Below are 20,735 nucleotides of genomic sequence, written 5' to 3'. Positions count from 1 at the left end.
TTACCTGGGTGGGCCCTGAATGTAATCACCAGTATCCTTATAAAATCGAGGTGGGGGAGATTTAACCACACAGAAGACAAGAAACCAATCTGACCTGGGTCACAAAGATTGGAGTGATGCAGCCACAGCCAAGGAATGTGGCAGCCATGAGAAGCTGGAAGAGGCGAGGAACAGATTCTCCCATACGACCTCCAGAGGAAGAATGCACAGCCCTAGTGACACCTTGATTTTGGTCCAGTGATATTGTTTTCAAACTTCTGGCCTCCAGAACTATGAGAGAATAATTTCTGTTGTTTTAAAGCACCACGTACGTGGTAACTTGTTACAGGAGCCACAAAAAACTAATATAGCCATGAAACAGAACACAGACAGTCTGAAAATAAATGGACAAAAATACAAATACCAGGCAAATACCAAACAAAACAAAGCTGGAGTAACTATATTAATATCAGACAATGAAGACCAAGAAAATAAAAGCATTTATTCAGAATGGAAAAGGCCATAAACCTAAGTACAATTCAACAGGAAGATGAAAAGTATAAGGTTATACACACCTAATAAAATACTGTCAACATATATGAACCAAAAATTGCTAGAACTCACAGAGAAACTGACAAATCTACCATAATGAGATTACGATAATAATCTACCACATTGCTCAAATCAGTAACAGTAAATAGGAAATATGAGCAATGCAAGCAACAAGTTAGATCATTAGAGATATACAGAACCTTGCACCTCCCTGCTTTCTCACACAAATTAAATACATATTCTTTCTTGCTTGCTTGCTTGCTTGCTTTTTTAAGATGGAGTCTCATTCTGTCGCCCAGACTGGAATGCAGCGGCATGATCTTGGCTCACTGCAGCCTACGCCTCCTAGGTTCAAGCAATGCTCCTGCCTCAGCCTCCCGAGTTGCTGGTATTACAGGCGTGTGCCACCACACTGGGCTAATTTTGTTGTATTTTTAGTACAGATGGGGTTTCACCATGTCGGCCAAGCTGGTCTCAAACTCCTGATCTCAGGTGATCTGCCCACCTCGGCCTCCCAAATGCTGGGATTACAGGCATGAGCCACTGCACCCAGCCCATATTCTTTAGAATACAAGGAATGTTTATAAACATTCATGTCATATCTGGCAATAAAGAAAATCGCAACAAATTCCAGGGAATCAGCAGCACACAAGCCATTTCTCCAGGTGCAATGCAATTAAAACATAAAAACGGCCAGGCGCGGTTGCTCACGCCTGTAATCCCAGCACTTTTGGAGGCCGAGGCAGGTGGATCACCTGAGGTCAGGAGTTCAAGACCACCCTGGCCAATGTGGTGAAACCCTGTCTCTATTAAAAATACAAAAACCAGCCAGGCGTGGTGGCGGGCACCTGTAATCCCAGCTACTTGGGAGGCTGAGGCAGGAGAATCGCTTGAACCTGGGAGGCGAAGGTTGCGGTGAGCCCTGATTGCACCATTGCACTCCAGCCTGGGTGACAAGAGCAAAACTCAGTCTGAAAGAAAAAAAAACAACATAATAACAGAAGAGTTTCTTAAAACCATATATTTAGAAATTTAAAGGTACATTTTAAAATAATTTATGGGCCAAAAAAGAAATCATAATGAAAATTTAAATATACATTACTAACAAAAATATTACAGTTGGAAACTACTGGCTTCACTAAAGAGATGCTTCTAGAGAGCTATATAGCCTTAAACACTTATACTAGAAAAAGACGCTGGTGGCTCACACCTGTAATCCCAGCACTTTGGGAGGCTGAGGTGGGCAGATCACCTGAGGTCAGATGTTTGAGACCAGCCTGGCCAACATGGTGAAACCCTTATCTCTACTAAAATTATAAAAAATTAGCTGGGTGTGGTGGGTGCCTATAATCCCAGGTACTGGGGAGGCTGAGGTGGGAGAATTGCTTGCACCTGGGAGACAGTGGTTGCAGGGAGCCAAGATCGTGCCACTGCACTCCAGCCTGGGCAACACAGTGAGAACCTGTCTCAAAAAAAAAAAAAAAGTAAGTGACCAACTTCTAAAAAGTTACAGAAAGAACAGAGTAAACCCCAATCTAGCAACCTGTACATTCATTATGCTTTAAACACTATATGTAATTTGTATCCTTAAAACAACTCTGATGGTTAGATTACAGCTATTTCCACAGCTACAAATGTTCTGCTTATCTGAGTTTAAAAGCACCTTCAGGCCTGCCTGGGCAACATAGCAAGGCCTTGGCTCTACAAAAAAAAAATTTTTTTTAGTTAGCTGGGTGTGGTGGGGTGGGTCTGCAGGCCCAGCTGCTCAGGAAGCTGGGTGGGAGGACTGCTTGGGCCCACGAGGTCAAGGCTGCAGTGAGAGCCAAGATCGCACCGCTGCACTTCAGCCTGGGTGACAGAGCAAGACTCTGTCTCCAAAAAAAAAAAAAAAAAATATTTCCTGCTTTACAAAACAATCAAACACCTAGTACAGAAAATAGAAGACACTGAATGCTGCAGACACCCTAGGTCAGTGACATTGCTGGTGATTCTGTTGTCAAAGTATGTGTGCTTCAGTCCCTGGAGACGTTGCTCAGAAAAAAACTGAAATGCAGTATCTGCGAAACCCCATCTCTACAGAAAAACACACAAAAATCAGCCGGGTGTGGTGCTGTGCACCTGTAGTCCCAGCTACTCAGTAGGCTGGGGCACAAGAATCGCTTGAACCTGGGAGGCGGAGGTTGCAGTGAGCCAAGATCGCACCACTGTACTCCAGCCTGGGCGAAAGAGCGAGACTCTCTCTCAAAAAAAAAAAAGAAGAAGAAGAAGAAGAAAAAGAAAAAGAAGGAAAGAAAGAAAGAAAAGAAAAGAGAAAAGAAAAGAAAAGAAAAAAGAAAAGAAAAGAAAGAAAAGAGGCCGGGCGCTGTGGCTCATGCCTGTAATCCCAGCACTTTGGGAGGCTGAGGCGGGCAGATCACCTGAGGTCAGGAGTTCGAGACCAGCCTCAACATGGGGAAACCCCGTCTCTGCTAAAAATACAAAAATTAGCCGGGCGTAGTGATGCATGCCTGTAATCTCAGCTACTCGGGAGGCTGAGGTAGGAGAATTGCTTGAACCTGGGAGGCGGAGGTTGCGGTGAGCCGAGATCGAGCCATTGCACTCCAGCCTGGGCAACAAGAGCGAAACTCCATCTCAAAAAAAAAAAAAAAAAAGAATAAAAACTGAGTATCCGGATGGTGGGGGTCATCTATTTCCCCCCTAAAGACTGGTCAATTAACATCACATCCCTTCCTACTGAAGGAGACACTCAGACCAAAAGGGAGTTCATTCTATGAGACTAAAGACCATTCCTAACCTTCCTTCCTGCCTGAAGCCCTACGTGACAATAACTTGAATAACTTGATTAATGGTATCATCTGGCAACAAGGTTGGCCTTTTAAGAAAATCTTGGAAAGCACGGTTTAACCACAAAGTTCCTACTAAACTGCAAACACATGCAGCTGTATCAGACAAAAAAATACCTCTACATAGGCTTTATTTTGAGAGAGAGGGAGAGACAGACAAAAAAGAGCTACAGGGGCTCTCTATTGCATCTTCTGTGTCTTTCCCTCTTAAGGCCTGCTCCTCCATCCTCTATGTTCTGGAAAAGAAGTAAAGAAAGCACACTGACAGAATCCTCATATACTGTAAGCATTGTAAGTTTGCTTACCACAGCCTCACACCTCCAGTTAGATATGACTGTTATTATTATTACTCCTATTTCTGCAGATGAGAAAAATTAGTTCAGAGAATTTCACCATTCTGATCCAGGGCCACACATTTTGAGTGGCAACATTTTTAAAAATTAGCCAGCTGTGGTGGTATGCACCAGTAGTCCTAGCTATTCCAGAGGCTGAGGTGGGGAGGATTACTTGAGCCCAGGAGTTCCAGGTTACAGTCAGCTATGATTATACCACTGTTCCCCAACCTGAACAATAGAGCAAGACTCTGTCTCTAAATGAAGTATACAGAGTTTTAGTGTATTCAGTTGTGTAACTAATCATCACAATCTAACGTTATAACATTTTCAACACCCAAAAAGAAACCCCATACACATTAGCAGTCATTCCTCATTCCCACTCCATTCTCCCCAGCTGGAGCCCCAGTCAACCCCAAATCTACCTTCTGCCTGTATAGATTTGCCTACTGGGGGTCAGGTACAGTAGCTCACACCTGTAATCCCAGCAGTTTGGGAGGCCGAGGCGGGTGGGTCACTTGAGGTCAGGAGTTCAAGACCAGCCTGGGCAACGTGGTGAAACCCCATCTCTACTACAAATATAAAAATTAGCTGGGTGTGGCCAGGCGCGGTGGCTCACGCCTGTAATCCCAGCACTTTGGGAGGCCGAGGCAGGTGGATCATGAGATCAGGAGATTGAGACCATCCTGGCTAACACGGTGAAACCCCATCTCTACTAAAAATACAAAAAATTAGCCGGGCATGGTGGCAGGCGCCTGTAGTCCCAGCTACTCAGGAGGCTGAGGCAGGAGAATGGCGTGAACCCGGGAGGCAGAGCTTGCAGTGAGCCAAGATTGCGCCACTGCACTCCAGCCTGGGCAACAGAGCAAGACACTGCCTCAGAAAAAAAAATCAGCCGGGCATGGTGGCACACACCTGTTCCCAGCTACTCAGGAGGCTGAGGCAGGAGAATCGCTTGAACTTGGGAGGTGGAGGTTGCAGTGAGCCAAGATTGCGCCACTGCACTCCAGCCTGGGCAAGAGAGTGAGATTCAGTCTCACAAAAAACAAAACAAAACAAAAAGATTTGCCTATTGAAGACATTTCACATAAGTAAAATCATGAAGCACGTGGTCTCTTGTGTCTGGCTTCTTCCACTTAGCATGTTTTCAGAGTTCATCCATGTTGTACCAGGTATGAGTGCTTCAATCCTTTCTATTGCCAACTACTATTCCATCATATGAACAGACCACATTTTGTTGATCCACTCATCAGCTGATGGACATCTAGGGTGTTTCACTTTTTGTCTGTTAAACATAACGCTGCTCTGAACATTCACACACAAGCTTTTGTACGGACATATGTTTTCACTCGGCCTTTGCATTCTCAAAGTGTTTTCACAACATTCTCTCTTTCATGTATTACATGGCTACTTAATTTTCCGATGGAGAAAAGTGAGGCTTGGGGCAGCTAAGTGACTTTCTTACCCACTCAACTACCCTCAGCAAACCACAGTAAACCCATAGTGAAGAGCCAGTACTCCTTTCATAATACCACACTGCCTATGGTTACGGCTCCCTCTCCTCTGAAATAAATTTCAAGCGACAGTGTGTAGATGAGGGAAAACATTTTTTAGGTAAGGAACTCCCTAAATCATTCTCAATACGTTAATCCACAAAGCAAATTTAAATTAAGCCCTTCAGAGTAAGAGAAGTGTTTGGGATGGGATATTCTAAAGGTCCCTCCCAAATGATGACTTTCTCCTCCCCATGCGAACAGCCACAGCTGCTATTCCAGGCTCCAGAGGCACACATGTAGTTACATCTACTGCGCCCCATTCCTGAGGGATGCCCTTTCCAGCAAATTTGAGATATACCTGTGGACTCTGTCCCCTAACATCAGCCCCAGATGCCAGACTCTCTGGGCCCAAGGCCTAGATGCAGAGCTCGTCTGTTCTAATACAGATAATAGTATTTCAGAGGCATATATTGCTCAGATCAATTGTATGAACCCTCTTTCCCAACCTCATGAAGCACTGTCTAGGTTTATAATATTTCTGGTAATAAAGTTCAGAAAAAAATAATAATTATATTAATAATATAAGTCATTTGCTGACAGCTTAGTAGGTACCTTTTGGCATTTACTTCATTTAATCCTCACAATAACCATGTAAGATAGGGACTATTGTTACTTTAGTGTCCATACTTCATTATGTGGAGAAAATACACAGCTGGTAGGAGTATAAACTGACGTAACTTCTTAGGAGGATAATCTGGAAACATCTACGGAAAGTAAAAGTGTAATTACTCTTTGACATGGCAATCTCACTTCTGAGAATGTATCTATAGATATACTTCATAGGTGCCCAAAGATGGAAATGTAAGAATATTAATTGGGGCCAGGAGGGTAATTTGGAAATGTCTACGCAAATGAAAAGTGCAATTATTCTTTGACATAGCAATTTCATTTCTGAGAATGTATTTATAGATGTACCTCATAAGTGCCCAATATGGAGATGTAATATTAATTGGAGCACTGCTTATAACAGTAAAAACCTGGAAACAGGTCAGGTGCAGTGACTCATGCCTGTTATCCTAGCATATTCAGAGGCTGAGGCAGGAGGATCACTTGAGACCAGGAATTCAAGACCAGCCTGAGCAACACAGCTCAGGCTTTTGAGACCCTATCTCAAAAAAAAAAAAAAAAAAATTAGCCAAGCCTGTTGGCATGAACCTGCAGTCTTAGCTACTTCGGAGTCAGACGTGGGAGAATGGCTTAAGCCCAGGAGTTCAAGGCTGCAGCAAACTATGATCACATCACTGTATTCCCGCCTAGGTGACAGAGCAAGAGTCTGTCTCAAAAAAAAAAAAAATTAATTAAATAAATATATACTCAACATGTTTAAGCTAACAGTTATCAAAAACAGTGTTACACGTTAGTTATAACAACTGTTTAAAAAGGTACTTCTAGAAAAATTAAGCTCAAAAGGCAAACTGTATTAAATGTGCTTCCCCTCATTCCTTTAAACTCAAGGTTCCTCAATGTAGAAAGGCCAGAATAAGCATTAACAATTAAACAACTCTATCAAAGTTTAATATTATGCTATGTTAAGATTCCTATTTTTTTTTTTTTTTTTGAGACGGAGTCTCACTCTGTCCCAGGCTGGAATGCAATGGCACGATCTCAACTCACTGTAACCTCCGCCTCCTGGGTTCAAGTGATTCTCCCGCCTCAGCCTCTTGAGTACCTGGGATTACAGGCATCCACCACCAAGCCTGACTAATTTTTGTATTTTTAGTAGAGACAGGGTTTCATCATGCTGGCCAGGCTGGTCTCGAACTCCTGATCTCAGGTGATCCACCTGCCTCGGCCTCCCAAAGTGCTGGGATTACAGACGTGAGCCACCATGCCCAGCCTTGCCTCCCACTCTATTCAAAGTCATCCCTTTGCTCACTGAGATAGATGCATATCTGGTTGCCTCCTTTGGAAAGGCTTATCAGAAACTCAAAAGAATGCAACCATTTGTCTCTCACCTACTTGTGACCTGGAAGCTCCCTCCCTGCTTCAACCTGTCCCCGCCGTTCTGGACTGAACCAATGCACTTCTTGCGTATATTGATCGATGTCTCATGTCTCCTTAAAATGTATAAAACCAAGCTGTGCCCAACCACCTTGGGCACATGTCATCAGGACTTCTGGAGGCTGTGTCACAGGCACACATTCTCAACACTGGCAAAATAAACTTTCTAAGTTAACCGAGACCTGTCTCAAATTTTCGAGGTTCACGTGTTCATCTTGTTCTGAGACTGAAATGTGTACGGTGTGGGTTGAAACAGTGAGCAAGTAGAACCAAAATGTTAGGCTTAGAAGAAAAGTAGATACAGGTATATAAAAATGAGAAGGTTGAGTAGAATCCTAGTCTTACTTCCTTTTTTTTTTTTGAGACGGAGTTTCGCTCTTGTTGCCCAGAATGGAGTGCAATGGCACTGCAACCTCCGCCTCCTGGGTTCAAGCGATTCTCCTGCCTTAGCCTCCCTAGCAGTGGGGATTACAGGCATGCACCACCATGCCCAGCTAATTTTTGTATTTTTAGTAGAGATGGGATTTCACTGTTGTCCAGGCTGGTCTCAAACTCCTGACCTCAGGCGATCCACCTGCCTCAGCCTCCCAAAGTGCCGGGATTGTGAGCAACCGCACCCAGCTTGTTTTTTGTTTTTGTTTTTGTTTTTTTGAGATGGAGTCTCGCTCCGTGTCGCCCAGGCTAGAGTGCAATGGAGCGATCTCCACTCACTGCAAGCTCCGCCTCCCGGGTTCACGCCATTCTCCTGCCTCAGCCTCCCGAGTAGCTGGGACTACAGGCATCCGCCACCACGCCCAGCTAATTTTTTGCGTTTTTAGTAGAGACGGGGTTTCACCATGTTAGCCAGGATGGTCTCGATCTCCTGACCTCGTGATCCGCCCGCCTCGGCCTCCCAAAGTGCTGGAATTACAGGCGTGAGCCACCACGTTCGGCTTTTTTTTTTTTTTTTTTTTTTAAGAGACAGAGTAGTGCAGTGAAGTGATCATGGCTCACTGCAGCCTCGACCTCCCAGGCTCACAGGTTCGTACCATCTTAGCCTCAGGAGCAGCTACGATTACAGGCCCATCCTAGCATGCCCAGCTTCATTGGCTACTTTTGAAGGATATTAGCGAAACAATTCATTGTGTGAAACCTAGTAAATAATGGAGAAGAATTAAGCATTTATCCTCCCTTTTCTGTAAGAGATACCTCAAGATAACCAAATAGTGGAGGCATGAAAATTATCTTTATAAAAATATTCTATTTAATAAAAGAAGTTATAGAATTCAAACATCAATATATTCAATGCTTGCTGAAATGACTGTAGGCACTGACAATCAAGGGCTGCGAACAAAGACTACTAATCATTTCTGCCTACTTACCTACGAAGTTTGCTTGACAAAAGTAAAGCTGAATCTGATCACCCCTTTAGATCTAACCACCAGTTTTCAGTAAATTCTGTGAAACTACGCCACAGAGTAAAATTGAGACTGTGCATAACTCCACATGACAAACTACCAGGTTTCATCCATAAATAAATTACAAGAGAAAACTAAATATGGAGGGGAAACTATCAATTAAAATGAGTCACACTGTATAGATAGCATGTGGATTCAGATTGAAATTGTTAAGAAAAAAAATGAGAATTCTGACAATTTTAACACTGGCTGGATATTTGAAAGTATTAAGGAATTATTCATTTTCTGTGATAGTGGTACTCATGTTTACCTTTTGTTTAAGTCTTTAAGATACACATATTGAACTATTTAACGGTTAAAGGATATCTAGGACTGCGGGGATATATCCGATGAAGCAAGATTGACTGTTGAAACTGGTTGAGAAAAGGGGTTTATACTATTCTCTCTACATATGTGTATATGTTAAGAGGTAAACATGGAAGGAAAGAAAGGAAGGGCAGTCAATCTAACTCTAAGTTTCAAGCAGTAAGTAAATATTTTGTTATCTTTCGAAGCATTTCAGTATTTACTTTTCTTATTCAATTCAAAGACTATAAGAAAGAACTAAAAACTAATAATCATGTAAATAAACAGTTTTTATGGCAAAATCAGTAACACAAAACTGAACACCAAACAAAACCTTCTCAGTATATCAGATAACATCAAAAGAATTAAGAGGAAAAATGACCAGGTTGTACGAAGTATATTTTAGAAGGAAAACTATCTCACAATTCGGGGACTGGCTAGAGTTTAGACTCACATCACTCAGCGACTCTCCGAAACTTTAAAACCTAAAGACACCACAAGTAGAAAACTAACAAATCATACCAGCTGTCCATACCATTGTAAACCACATCGAAACTCTGAAAAGCAGTTTTGACTGCCCAAATCATCCACTTCCTGAAAAGACAACTTTACTATTATAGTTTTCTCCACTGTCAAAATCAAAGGAGTATATTAAAATTTTAACGTAGGCCAGGCGCCGTGGCTCACGCCTGTAATCCCAGCACTTTTGGAGGCCTAGGCGGACGGATCACGAAGTCAAGAGATTGAGACCATCCTGGCCAACATGGTGAAACCCCGTCTCTACTAAAAATACAAAAATTAGCTAGGCGTGGTGGCGCGCGCCTGTAGTCCCAGCTACTCGGGAGGCTGAGGTAGGAGAATCGCTTGAACCTGGGAGGCGGAGATTGCAGTGACTCGAGATCGCGCCACTGTACTCCAGCCTGGCGACAGAGTGAGATTCCGTCTCAAAAAAAAAAGATATCATCACTGGCCTTTGTCCATTCAAGCCTCCAAAGTTTACAAACTCACTTGCATACAATTCACACCCTCTGCCTGAAATGCCCTCCTCTCTCTGGTGCCTGTTGAACTCCTACTCATCCACTCCCAGCTTGTTTTCACTAGGCGCCTCTACTCATAGACACAGTCGACCTATCAGCATTCTATTTCCTATCCCCATTAAGATCTCAGTCAATTTTTCACACAAAAAATCTTTCTTTAACTTACCAGTAATGCATACAGCTATCAGCTATGTCATATCTTTGGAGATATGACAATTGCTTTTTGTCTTTCTAAACATAAATTATGCTCAAACCAACAACAGTTTCAGGCGAACCAAAATACGTTTTTCAAGGTGGGTATGCATAAAGTGAATGCAAATTACCTCCCAACTATCTTGAGCCATTACAAGAGCAAAGATAAAAGTCATCCTAATAGGGAAAGGCCCTCTGACATCTCCCAAAAAACGAAAATAAAAGATTAAGAAAAAAGAAAAGAGAGGGAGGGCAAAGGTGACCAACAGCCCCATCGCTGATAAAGTTCCACGATTATCTCTTGAGCGTCCGTTGGCAGATACGGCTTTTCTCTTTTGGCAGAAGCCGTCGTTTTTAAATACGAGAGCCGACAGATGCGTCCGTACACAAACCTTGCAGCCACCAGCGCTGCGGACCGCGGAACCGGTCTCACAAGCAGGATGCTGACCAGCGTCCAGCCAGGGTCCTCCTCCTCCGCCCCCACCCCTGCAGCCCACAAGCCGGCCAGGAACGAGCGGCCCGGGAGAAGCCTAGTCCCCGGGGTCCTATCCCGATGAAAGATCTGCGGTGCCCTCGCTCCCCCGCTCGGCCCAGGCCGAAGGCCCCGCGGGGACCCCTCCAAGACGCCCTCGGCGCCGCAGCGGCCTCCCCGCCCCCCAGGCTGCCAAGGCCGCTGCAGGCCCCGCGGCCCCCGCCCGCCGCAACCGCGGCCCAGTTCCCCGCGCCCCCGCCGCCGCCTCAGCCCGAACCGGGCCCCCGCCGCCCCCGCTAGCTAGCCTCACCTCAGAAGCGAATCGTGGGCAGCGCGCGGGATTCCGGGGTCCCAGTGCGGCCACCGCCCGTCGGCTCCGGCTCCGGCTCCGCCCCCGTCTCCTGGCCCGCAGCAGCGGCCCGCCAGGCCTCTCCACCCCTCAGCCCCTCCGCTCGCCCCCACCGCCCGACCTGGGTGCGGCCTGCGGCGCTGCAGCCCAACAACGCGCCGTCCCATAGGCCAAGCCGCGCAGCACTGCCGAGCAACGTACCCTGCGATTGGCGGGACCCATGAGGGGCGGGTCCCCTGCGGGCAGGGCGATTGGACTCGCCAGGCCCGCCTCGGGGCGACCCCGCCGGGGCCTGCGGAGGCCCAGGGTCCCGCGCGGAGTGCACCCCGGCCAGCAGCTTCGGGCGCCAGGTCATGGCTTCACGGTGGCCAGGTCGACTGCGGCGAGCCCCTGCCGGGTCCGCTGGACACGGTTTCATTGTGATTGACCTCCGCCGGAGGGGCTGTCGGAGCCCAGGGACCCTGCCCCCACGCCGCCGCCCAGCGCACTCCCCCAGCAGACGGGCCGTGCCCCGCGTAGCCCCGCCTTGTGCGGTCCCCAGGCCGAGTTTTGGGGCCCGGGTGGGGTCAAGGCAGCAGGGCCTGTGGGCCCCGATAAGGCTCCACAGAGGACAACTGCCTGGCCCCCGGGCCCGGCCTGCGGGTGCTGAGGGGACGAGCTAGCACCAGCCACCTCTGCACAACCGGGGAGTGAGCCTGCGGGGCTTTGGCAGGACCAGCCTCAGACCAGCACCTTCCCGCACACTGTCCCTCCTGCTGGCGCATCTGACACCCAAAAAAACAAGCAGCGAGACAAATGGGCACGGCTGCTTGTCCTCTTGACACCCATAGAAAGCTTAGGTCCAGAGCTGGGCAGTGGCAGAAGAGTGTGGAATCCAGATCTCCCTGCTCAGCAGGAGCCTCTGTGACATTGCCCCAACAAGGGTCAGGGATACTGTCTGGATGGAAGCCAGCGACCCCTGTTCTAACCATTTCTGTTGGACGCTGGCTTTTCCAAGACGATTTTTCTGACAAGATCACAATTCTGTCTCATTCACTTCTGCTTCCCATAGTTAATCACTAGGGAAACGCAAATCAAAACCACTGTGGGATACCACTTAACATTCATTAGGATGGCAGTTGAAGAAGCGGGGAGTTGGGCGAAGTGGCTTCAGCCTAAAATCCCAGCACTTAGGGAGGCAGAAACAGGAGGATAGCCTGAGCCCAGGAGTTGGCAGACTTGACTGGACAACATAAGGAGACCCTGTTCTCTACAAAAACGAGAAGAAAAAAAAAAAGTTTCAAGGCGGGGGGGGGGGGGGGGGGGAGAAGGAGGAAGAAGAGGAAAAAAAGAAAATAAGTGTTGGCAAAGATGCGGAGAAATTGGAACCCTTTGTGCATTGCTGACGGGAATGTGAAATGGTGTCGCTGCTGTGGAAAACCGTAGAGTGGTTCCTCAAAAAATTAAACATAATTACCACATAATCCAGCAATTCCACTTCTGGATATATACCCAAAAGAAATGAAAACAGCTATTTGTACCATGTTCATAGCAGCATTATGCAGAGAAGGAAATTCTAGTTATTGGGGTTTTGTGCCTTTTTTTTTTTTGGAGTCAGGGTCTCTGTCGCCCAGGCTGCAGTGCAGTGTTGCAACCATGGCTCACTGCAGCCTTGACCTCCTAGGCTCAAGGGATCCTCCTGCCTCAGCCTCCCAAGTAGCTGGGACTACCAGCACGTGCCAACATGCCTGGCTAATTTGTTATTTTTTGTAGAGACGGGATCTCACTATGTTGCCAGGGCTGGTCTCAAACTCCTAGGCTCAAGCAATCTTCCCAAATCCAAACTCAGCCTCCCAAAGTGCTGGGATTACAGGCATAAGCCCATAAACCACGATGCCTGGCCAAAAGGAACGAAATTCTGACGCATGCTACAACATGGATGAACACTGAAGACATGCTATGTGAAATAACCCAATCACAAAAAGATAAATGTATGATTCCACTTGTATGAGGTGTCTAGAGTAGGCAAATTCAGAGAGACAGGAGGTAGAATGGTGGTTGCAAAGGGCTGGAGGAATGGGGATTTAGTGTTTAATGGGTACAGAGTTTAAGCTTGGGGTGATGAAAAAGTTCTGGAGATGGATGGTGGTGATGACTGAACAATAATATGAATATTCGCAAAGCCACAGAACTGTACACTTTAAAATAATTAAAATGATAAACTTTATAATATGAAAATTTTATCATAATAAAACAATTTTAAAGCTATTAAAATATTCCTTCCTTTTCCAACTACAAAAAAGAAAAAAGGTCCAGGCGTGGTGGCTCTTGCCTGTAATCCTAGCAATTTGGGAGGCCAAGGCGGGAGGATTGCCTGAGCTCAGGAGTTAAGAGATCAACATGGACAACACGGCAGAACACTGTCTCTACTAAAAATACAAGAAATTAGCTGGGTCTGGTGGCAGGCACCTGTAATTCCAGCTACTCAGGAGGCTAAGGCACAAGAATTGCTTGAACCCAAGAGATGGAGGTTGCAATGAGCCAAGATGGCACCACTGCACTCCAGCCTGGGTGACAGAGACTCTGCCTCCAAAAAAAAAAAAAAAAAACAAAGAAATACGGTCTTAGGTGAGAGTTTTAAAATATATTGAGTTAGAATTAGATATATACAACAATAATATTAAGTAATGAGGGAGACCAATGAAAGTCACCTGAGGTCCTTATGTTGTCCAGGAGGAGGATAAAAGTATTTATTAGTTAACTCTAGACTTCAGTAAGAATAGAGAGTGTTTAACTTTCTAACTAGGAGAAGGGGGGAAATGAAATGATTTGTTTTAAGTTGCTCAATCTCAAAGAAGGGGAAAAGGAGAGAAAAGGGAGGAAAAAAACACAAACACAAGTGAGACAATATGTAGCATAAAATAAGATGGTAGATTTAATTACATTAAATACACAATGGACAAAATGCTCCAGTTAAAAGACAAGGTGTGTTTTATATGCTATTAACAAACAACACAATGAAATTAAAAATACACAATTTACAATAGACTAAAAGAAACATAAAATATTTACAAATCAAACTTAAGATGAGCAAGACCACAATGGACAAAATTATAAAATCCTATTGGTAAACCTTAAAGAAGACCCAAATGGAAAGAGAGGTAAACCATGTTCATGAATCAGAAAACTCAATATTGTAAAGATGTCAATTTTCCCAAAACTGATTGATAGCTATAATAAATTCCCAAACTATCAAGTGCATCATTGTTGTTGGAATTGACAAGCTGATTTTAAAACTTATATGGGAGAAAAACCTTACGTGAAAATACAAAGAGCCAGAATAGTCAAGACACTCTCAAAGAAGAAAAATAAGGTGGAAAAGACTTACTTTATCAGATCTCAATACATAATTGATAATAATGAAGACAGCTTGATATTGGCACAAGAATAGACAGACTAATGGAACAGAGGAAAGAATCCAACAACAGATCTACATATGTCATATGTGGACATATGACAGAGGTGGCATTGCAGATGGGCGCAGAAAGTTAGATTATAAACAATGATAGGATAGGTGTGTAACCCTATGGAGAGAAAAAAATGAAAGTGAATCCTTACCTCACACCATATGCAAAAAACCAAATCTAGGTGAATTAAAGGCCTAAATATGAAATTTACATTTATAAGGATTTCGGAATATAATCTAAGAGACTATCTTCATGACCTTGGAGTGGAAATAATTTCAGTGGTTTTTTTTTTTTTTTTTGGTTTTTTTTGAGATAGGGTCTCACTCTGTCTCACAGGCTGAAGTGCAGTGGCACAATCACAGCTCACTGCAGCCTTGACCTTCTGGGCTCAAGCAATCCTCTCACCCCAGCCACCTGAGTAGCTGGGACTACAGGCACGCACCACCATGTCCAGCTAATTTTTGTATTTTTTGTAGAGATGGTGTTTCGCCATGTTGTCCAGGTTGGTCTCAAACTCCTGAGCTCAAGTGATCCTCCTGCCTCTGCCCCCAAAGTGCTGGCATTACAGGTGTGAGCCACTGTACCCAGCCTGGAAAGAATTTCTTAAGTCACAAAAAGCACTAACCAAAATGAAAACACTGATCAATTCAACTGCATTAAAAATAAGAACTGGCATGCACAGTGGCTCATGCCTGTACTCCCAGCACTTTGGGAGGTCAAGATGGGAGGCTCATTGAGTCTAGGAGTTTGAGACCAGCTGGGGCATAGTAAGATCCTATCTCTAAAAAAAAAAAAAATTATCTGGACATGGCAGTATGTGACTGTAGTTCCGGCTACTTGGAAGGCTGAGGTGGGAGGACTGTTTAAGCCTAGGAATTGAGGCTGCAATAAGCCAAGATTGTGCCATAACACTCCAGCCTGGGTGACAGAGCAAGACCTTGTCTCAAAAAACCCCAAAAAACAAAAAAGGACACCATAAACAGTCAAGCCAGAGTTAGAGAAGATATTTGCAATACACGTTATGGATAATATCAAGACTATACAAAGAATTATTAGATTAATAAGAAAAAATCTGGTAGCTCACGCCTATAATCCCAACTTTGGGAGGCTGAGGCCAGCAGATCGCTTGAGCTCAGGAGTTTGAGAGCAGCCTGCATAACACGATGAAACCCGTCTCTACTTAAAAATACAAAAAATTAGCTGGGCTTGGCGGTGTGGGCCTGTGGTCCCAGCTACTTGGGAGGCTGAGGTGAGAGAATCACCTGAGCCTGACTCAAGGCTACAGTGAGCTGAGATCGCACCACTGCACTCCAGCCAGGGCAACAGAGTGAGACCCTGTCTCAGAAAAAAAAAAAAAAAAAGAAAAGAAAAAGAAAAAGACAACACGTTAAAAAATGGGCAAAAGATGATAGACACTTCACAGGAGACAAAATCAAAATGGTTAATAAAAACATAAAAATATGCTCAATCTCCTTGGTAATTAGCTAAATGCAAATTAAGGCCATAACTATACACCCCACCAGACTGGCAAAAGTGAAATGTCTGCCAAGGATGGGAAGGCAAGGGAATTCTGTTTTACTGCTGGTGGGCACGTAAACTAGAACAATATTTAGAAAGATCCTCATACCCTAGAACCCAGAAGTCAGACTCCTGAGTACAAACCCTAGAAAAATTTGTGCACCATTTGCAAAAAACACACGTGCATCAGAGACATGGACAAAACTGTTGCTAGCAGCATTGTGTGTAGTTACCCCAAACTAGAAACAAACCAACTGTCCATCTACAGCAGGCATGTCCAATCTTTTGGCTTCCATGGACCATACTGGAAGAACTGTCTCGGGTCACGCATAAAATACACTACCACTAACTATAGCTGATGAGCTAAAAAAAAAAAAAAAAAAAAAAATGCAAACAAAAATCTTTATAATGTTTTAAGAAAGTTTACAAATTTGTGTTGGGCCACATTCAAAGGCATCCTGGGCTGCATGCATTGGACAAGCTTGACTGACAGTGAAATGAATCTGTGAACTACGATACAGCCAAACAGTGGAAGTTTTTAGCAATGAACATGCACAAACTATAATACGCACAGCAACATGAATAAATCTCACAGACATAATAACGAGCCAAAGAAGCCAGCTGCCAGAATTTGCATCTGTATGATTCAAGGGGATAAAGCACAGAAACAGGAAAATACTGCAATGCCTGCATAATTGGGTGCTGAAGACTTTTTAGAAAAACAAGAACACAAGACTCACACAAGCCAGGGCAGAGAGGCCGGAAGTGACACTGTGAGGGGAGGGCATTTGGGTGCTGGCAAAACTATTTCCTGATGGTGGTTGCAGATGTTCACTTCCTAACAGTGTGTTAGGTTGTGCATTTATGTTTTATTCACTTTTCTGTGTGTTGTTTTATTCTGCAGGAAATGAATGAAAAAGGGATTCTGCCTCAGCTCTGAGCCCCTCAGAGCGGGGCCAGGGAAGAAGCAGACGGCAACGCCAGGGCAGCTGTCCGGCAGCCTGGAAGGCCTGCGAAGTTTCCTAGGGGTCCGAAGGAGGGTAGACAGGTGGGGGTCTGCTCTGTACCCATCAAATCTCCCTCCAGTGAGAATGGCTGGAAGATGGCTTAAAAGGGATCACCACTCACACACACTTCTGAGGTGGTGGGGGTTGTCTGTCAAGCATCTTCACGGGGTCACTGCCCCCTCTTCCCCAAGGACAGGCATCCTCCTGGCGCTGCCCCCTCAGCAGGCAGTCTAGGTGGAGGGAACAGGGCATGCAGGCAGAGATAACACAGGGTGTGTGTGCCAGGTGCCCAGCGAGGGGCTTGATGCTGCTGGGTCACAGAAACAGAGTTTGTGGCCCTTCCCCCATTCCCCTCCTCTAGAAACAAGCACAGCCCTCCCATGTTCCTGGTGTGGCCCTGGTGTCCTAGGCCATCCCTCCAGGGCTTGGATCACCCTCAAAAGCCTCTTCCCTGCTGAGCTTCAATCTGCCTTTCTATGAAATGGCCCCAATAAGCCCTGCCTGCCTCAGGGAACTAAGCCGCAGGTCTCTCCCGCAATGCCCACCCTCGCCCATCCTGAGGTGCAGGAAGCACCTCCCTGGGGCTGCGCTGAGCCCCAACCAGCAGGGGAGCTCCGCACAACGTGGCCCAGAAGGATCAGTGGGAACCGAGGTTTCTTCTGGTTCTAAAAACATCTTTTCAAGGCTGGGCGCCGTGGCTCGCGCCTGTAATCCCAGCACTTGGGAGGCCAAGGTGGGCGGATCAGTTGAGGTCAGGAGTTCAAGACCAGCCTGGCCAACATGGTGAAACCCCAGTTCCACTAAAAATACAAAAATTTGGCAGGCACCTGTAATCCCAGCTACATGGGAGGGTGAGGCAGGAGAATCGACTGAACCCTGGAGATTTGCAGTGAGCCGAGATCACGCCAATCCACTCTAGCCTGGGCGACAGAGTGAGACTCTGTCCCAAAAAAAAAGAAAAAATCTTTTCACAATAAAAATCTTTATTAACGGAAGGCACGGGGCTCACCACAATCCTTCGGATGGAACCACAGGAAGAGAAGAAGCATGTTTCACCCTGGGCTGGGGGTGCTTCCCAAAGCCACTGGGGCCCTTTCCCAAGCCCCAGAACTGAGCCCACCTGAACTCATCTTGAAGGTAGGTATGTCAGTGAGTCCTCTCAAAGCCTCAGTTTCCCTACCTATAAAATGAGGAAGCAGGACTGCCCCTAGGACAGGGTCTAGGCCTCCTGCCAGCCCACCCTCACAGACCCAGAGGGCAACGCAGGGTGAGGCGGGGCAGTTTCACTCCCCAGTGCTGTGGCCCCCTTGGTTGAGTGAAAGCACCTCCAGAGCCCTAACCCTAGCCCTGGGAGCCAGGCAAGAGACCCCCACAATGACCATCAGAGGCCGTGAGGGGTGGCAGGGAGCCTGGCAGGGAGCCAGGCAGGGCCAGGGTCTAGGCTCAGAGCAGTGAAGGATAGATAGGGTCACATGCCAGTTAGTGGCAGAGGTGGGACTTGAACCCAGGCCTCTGTGAGACTTGGTTCTCTCACCAGTAAAATGGGTGTAATAGCAGCTGCTTCTCCAAGCGAATGATGTCAAGCACCCAGCTCGGCACCTCACAGATGTGGTCAGTAAATGATAATCCCAACCCTATCCTTATATGTGGACTAGAACATTTATGGCAAGTCTCGGGAGGTCATGGGAACTCCTCATGGCTCCTTCATGCTGGAGGACCATGGCCTGCCCCTATCCCACCCCAACACACTCTTGAAACTGAGGCCCTCGGCCTAGAGCAGCTCACACAGAGGTGGACAGCTGTGCTAGCAGGTGCAGAGTCTGGGAGGCGAGGCTGGACCAGGGCCCCAGCTGGGCTTCGGGTAACCACAGGCCTCAACTGTCCAGTTGGCCAGAGGGACCTATCACCTGGCTCTGGGCCCCAGGATGCTTTAGCCACTTGAGCCGGCTCCAGGTGACCGTGTAAGTGAGATAAAGCAAAGGTGTCCTGGACTGCACCACTCACTAGCTCAGCGCCCCAGGCACCAGGCTGGAAACCACATCTCGCACCCAATTCTCCATTTAAAAATTTTACAGGAAGGGGCCAGGCACGGTGGCTCACGCCTGTAATCCCAGCACTTTGGGAGGCCAAGGTGGGCAGATCACCTGAGGTAAGGAGTTTGAGACCAGCCTGGCCAACATGATAAAACCCCGTCTCTACTAAAAATACGAAAAATTAGCCAGGCGTGGTGGCGGGCGCCTGGAATCCCAGCTACTCGGGAGGCTGAGGCAGGAAAATCGCTTGAACTAGAGAGGCGGAGGTGGCAGTGAGTGGAGATCACGCCACTGCACTCCAGCCTGGGCGACAGGGTGAGACTACATCTCAAAAACAAAAAACTAAAATAATAAAATTTTACAGGAAGAGAAACTATGGCCACAGTGGGGAGTGGCATGACTCCCTAAGCGAGTTCAGGTCAGACAGGGCAAAGAATTCTGACCGCAGGGAGAAGGAATGGCTGGTTTTCCAGAGATAGATCAGAACAACAGAAGCTCCCTCTGCTCCAGCCTCGGCTGTGGTGCACTGACCTCTCACCCCAGGCAGGCTGAAGAGGAAACCCCTGCAGAGGTGGCCTTGGACACCTGGTTCCTGGAAGCAGCTGGCTGCCGTCATCTGCAGGGCCTGCAGTTCCACCGCACCCTATGGCCCCCTGGGGTCACAGCCTCCCACATCCGCTAACCAGCCTCATCACTTGTTTCCGCCAGCAAACCACAGGTCCCCAGAACACACCCAGGGGAAGGGGGCTGCAGGACCTTCTCCCCCAGTCAGTCACTGTCAGTGGGCCCAAGTGCTGACCTCAGTTTAGGTTTCCCTGACATAAAGTGCTAAGAAAAATCACAAGGATTCTAGGGTCCCTGCCAGCCCCTACCTCCCCGAGTCTGTTTCATTAAAAATCCAGCCTGGAAGGTGTGCCAGGGAGAGTGACCTGCTGGAACTCCATGGCAGAAAGTAAGGGGATGGATTGAGGCTGGGCCTGAGCCAGGTATTGCCTGGAAGACTTGGGCATCTGGGTACCACCGTCCCTACGCACCCTTGGCCTGCTTAGGGTTCACTGTTCCCATCCCATCATAGCTGTTACTTCCTCCAAAAAATCTTCCTGGAGCCCCCAGTCCCTGCACACCCAGCTGCCCTGGACACCGTGCCGTAAGCACCTCATACCCAGCTGTCCCCAGACTGGGCTGTGAACTCAGCCAGGCCAGAGGCCCCTGTCTGGAATGGGACCAGGCATGCAGGAGGTACCCAATAACTGCTCGCTAATGCAGGGAATGAAGCAGCTGTAGCTGCAGGGCCTTCTAGCTCTGTAGCCCGCTCAGTGTATGCAAGTTCTGGAACGGGGACAGCCACTCAGGAGGTACCCAGTAACCAGGCACTAATGCAGGGAATGAAGCAGCTGTAGCTGCAGGGCCTTCTAGCTCTGCAGCAGCACTGCCCTGGCCTGACCTGGCAGCAGAACTGGTGAGTGGGGTGTGGGCTCCCAGCCCAGACTGCCCAAGTTTGGGTCCTGATCTGTTACTCGCTGTGCACCCTGGGGAAGTCACTCAGTGACCTGCACCCTGGAAGACAAGACAACCAACTGTTGGGGTTCCCGGGTACTGCTGCGGTCACCACTTAAACATCAGCATGCGCACCCAGTAAGCTGGTAATCCCCTCCTTCCCAATCAAGCCCCAGCCA

The 20,735-nt window shown here is 46.9% G+C and overlaps 1 protein-coding gene across 10 annotated transcripts in view; it reads right to left on the bottom strand.

Moving 5' to 3' along the window:
• Positions 1-11,198, bottom strand: part of ADD1 (adducin 1) — an 86,306-nt gene extending 75,108 nt beyond the window's left edge. For 8 of the 10 annotated variants that reach the window (XM_031010145.3, XM_031010139.3, XM_031010147.3 and 5 more), the window contains exon 1: positions 11,017-11,198. The gene's annotated coding sequence lies outside the window, so the exon portion shown is untranslated. Of the gene's footprint in view, positions 1-10,365; positions 10,844-11,016 lie in introns of those variants that run through there. The other 2 variants (XM_055384389.2, XM_031010141.3) reach the window with 2 other exon arrangements.
• Between the last annotated feature and the right edge of the window lie 9,537 nt (positions 11,199-20,735).

This window comes from Gorilla gorilla, chromosome 3, assembly GCF_029281585.2.
Source record: "Gorilla gorilla gorilla isolate KB3781 chromosome 3, NHGRI_mGorGor1-v2.1_pri, whole genome shotgun sequence".
NCBI lineage: Eukaryota > Metazoa > Chordata > Mammalia > Primates > Hominidae > Gorilla > Gorilla gorilla.
The sequence above is the reverse complement of the archived record's forward strand: the minus strand, read 5'-3'. Positions and strand labels throughout refer to the sequence as shown.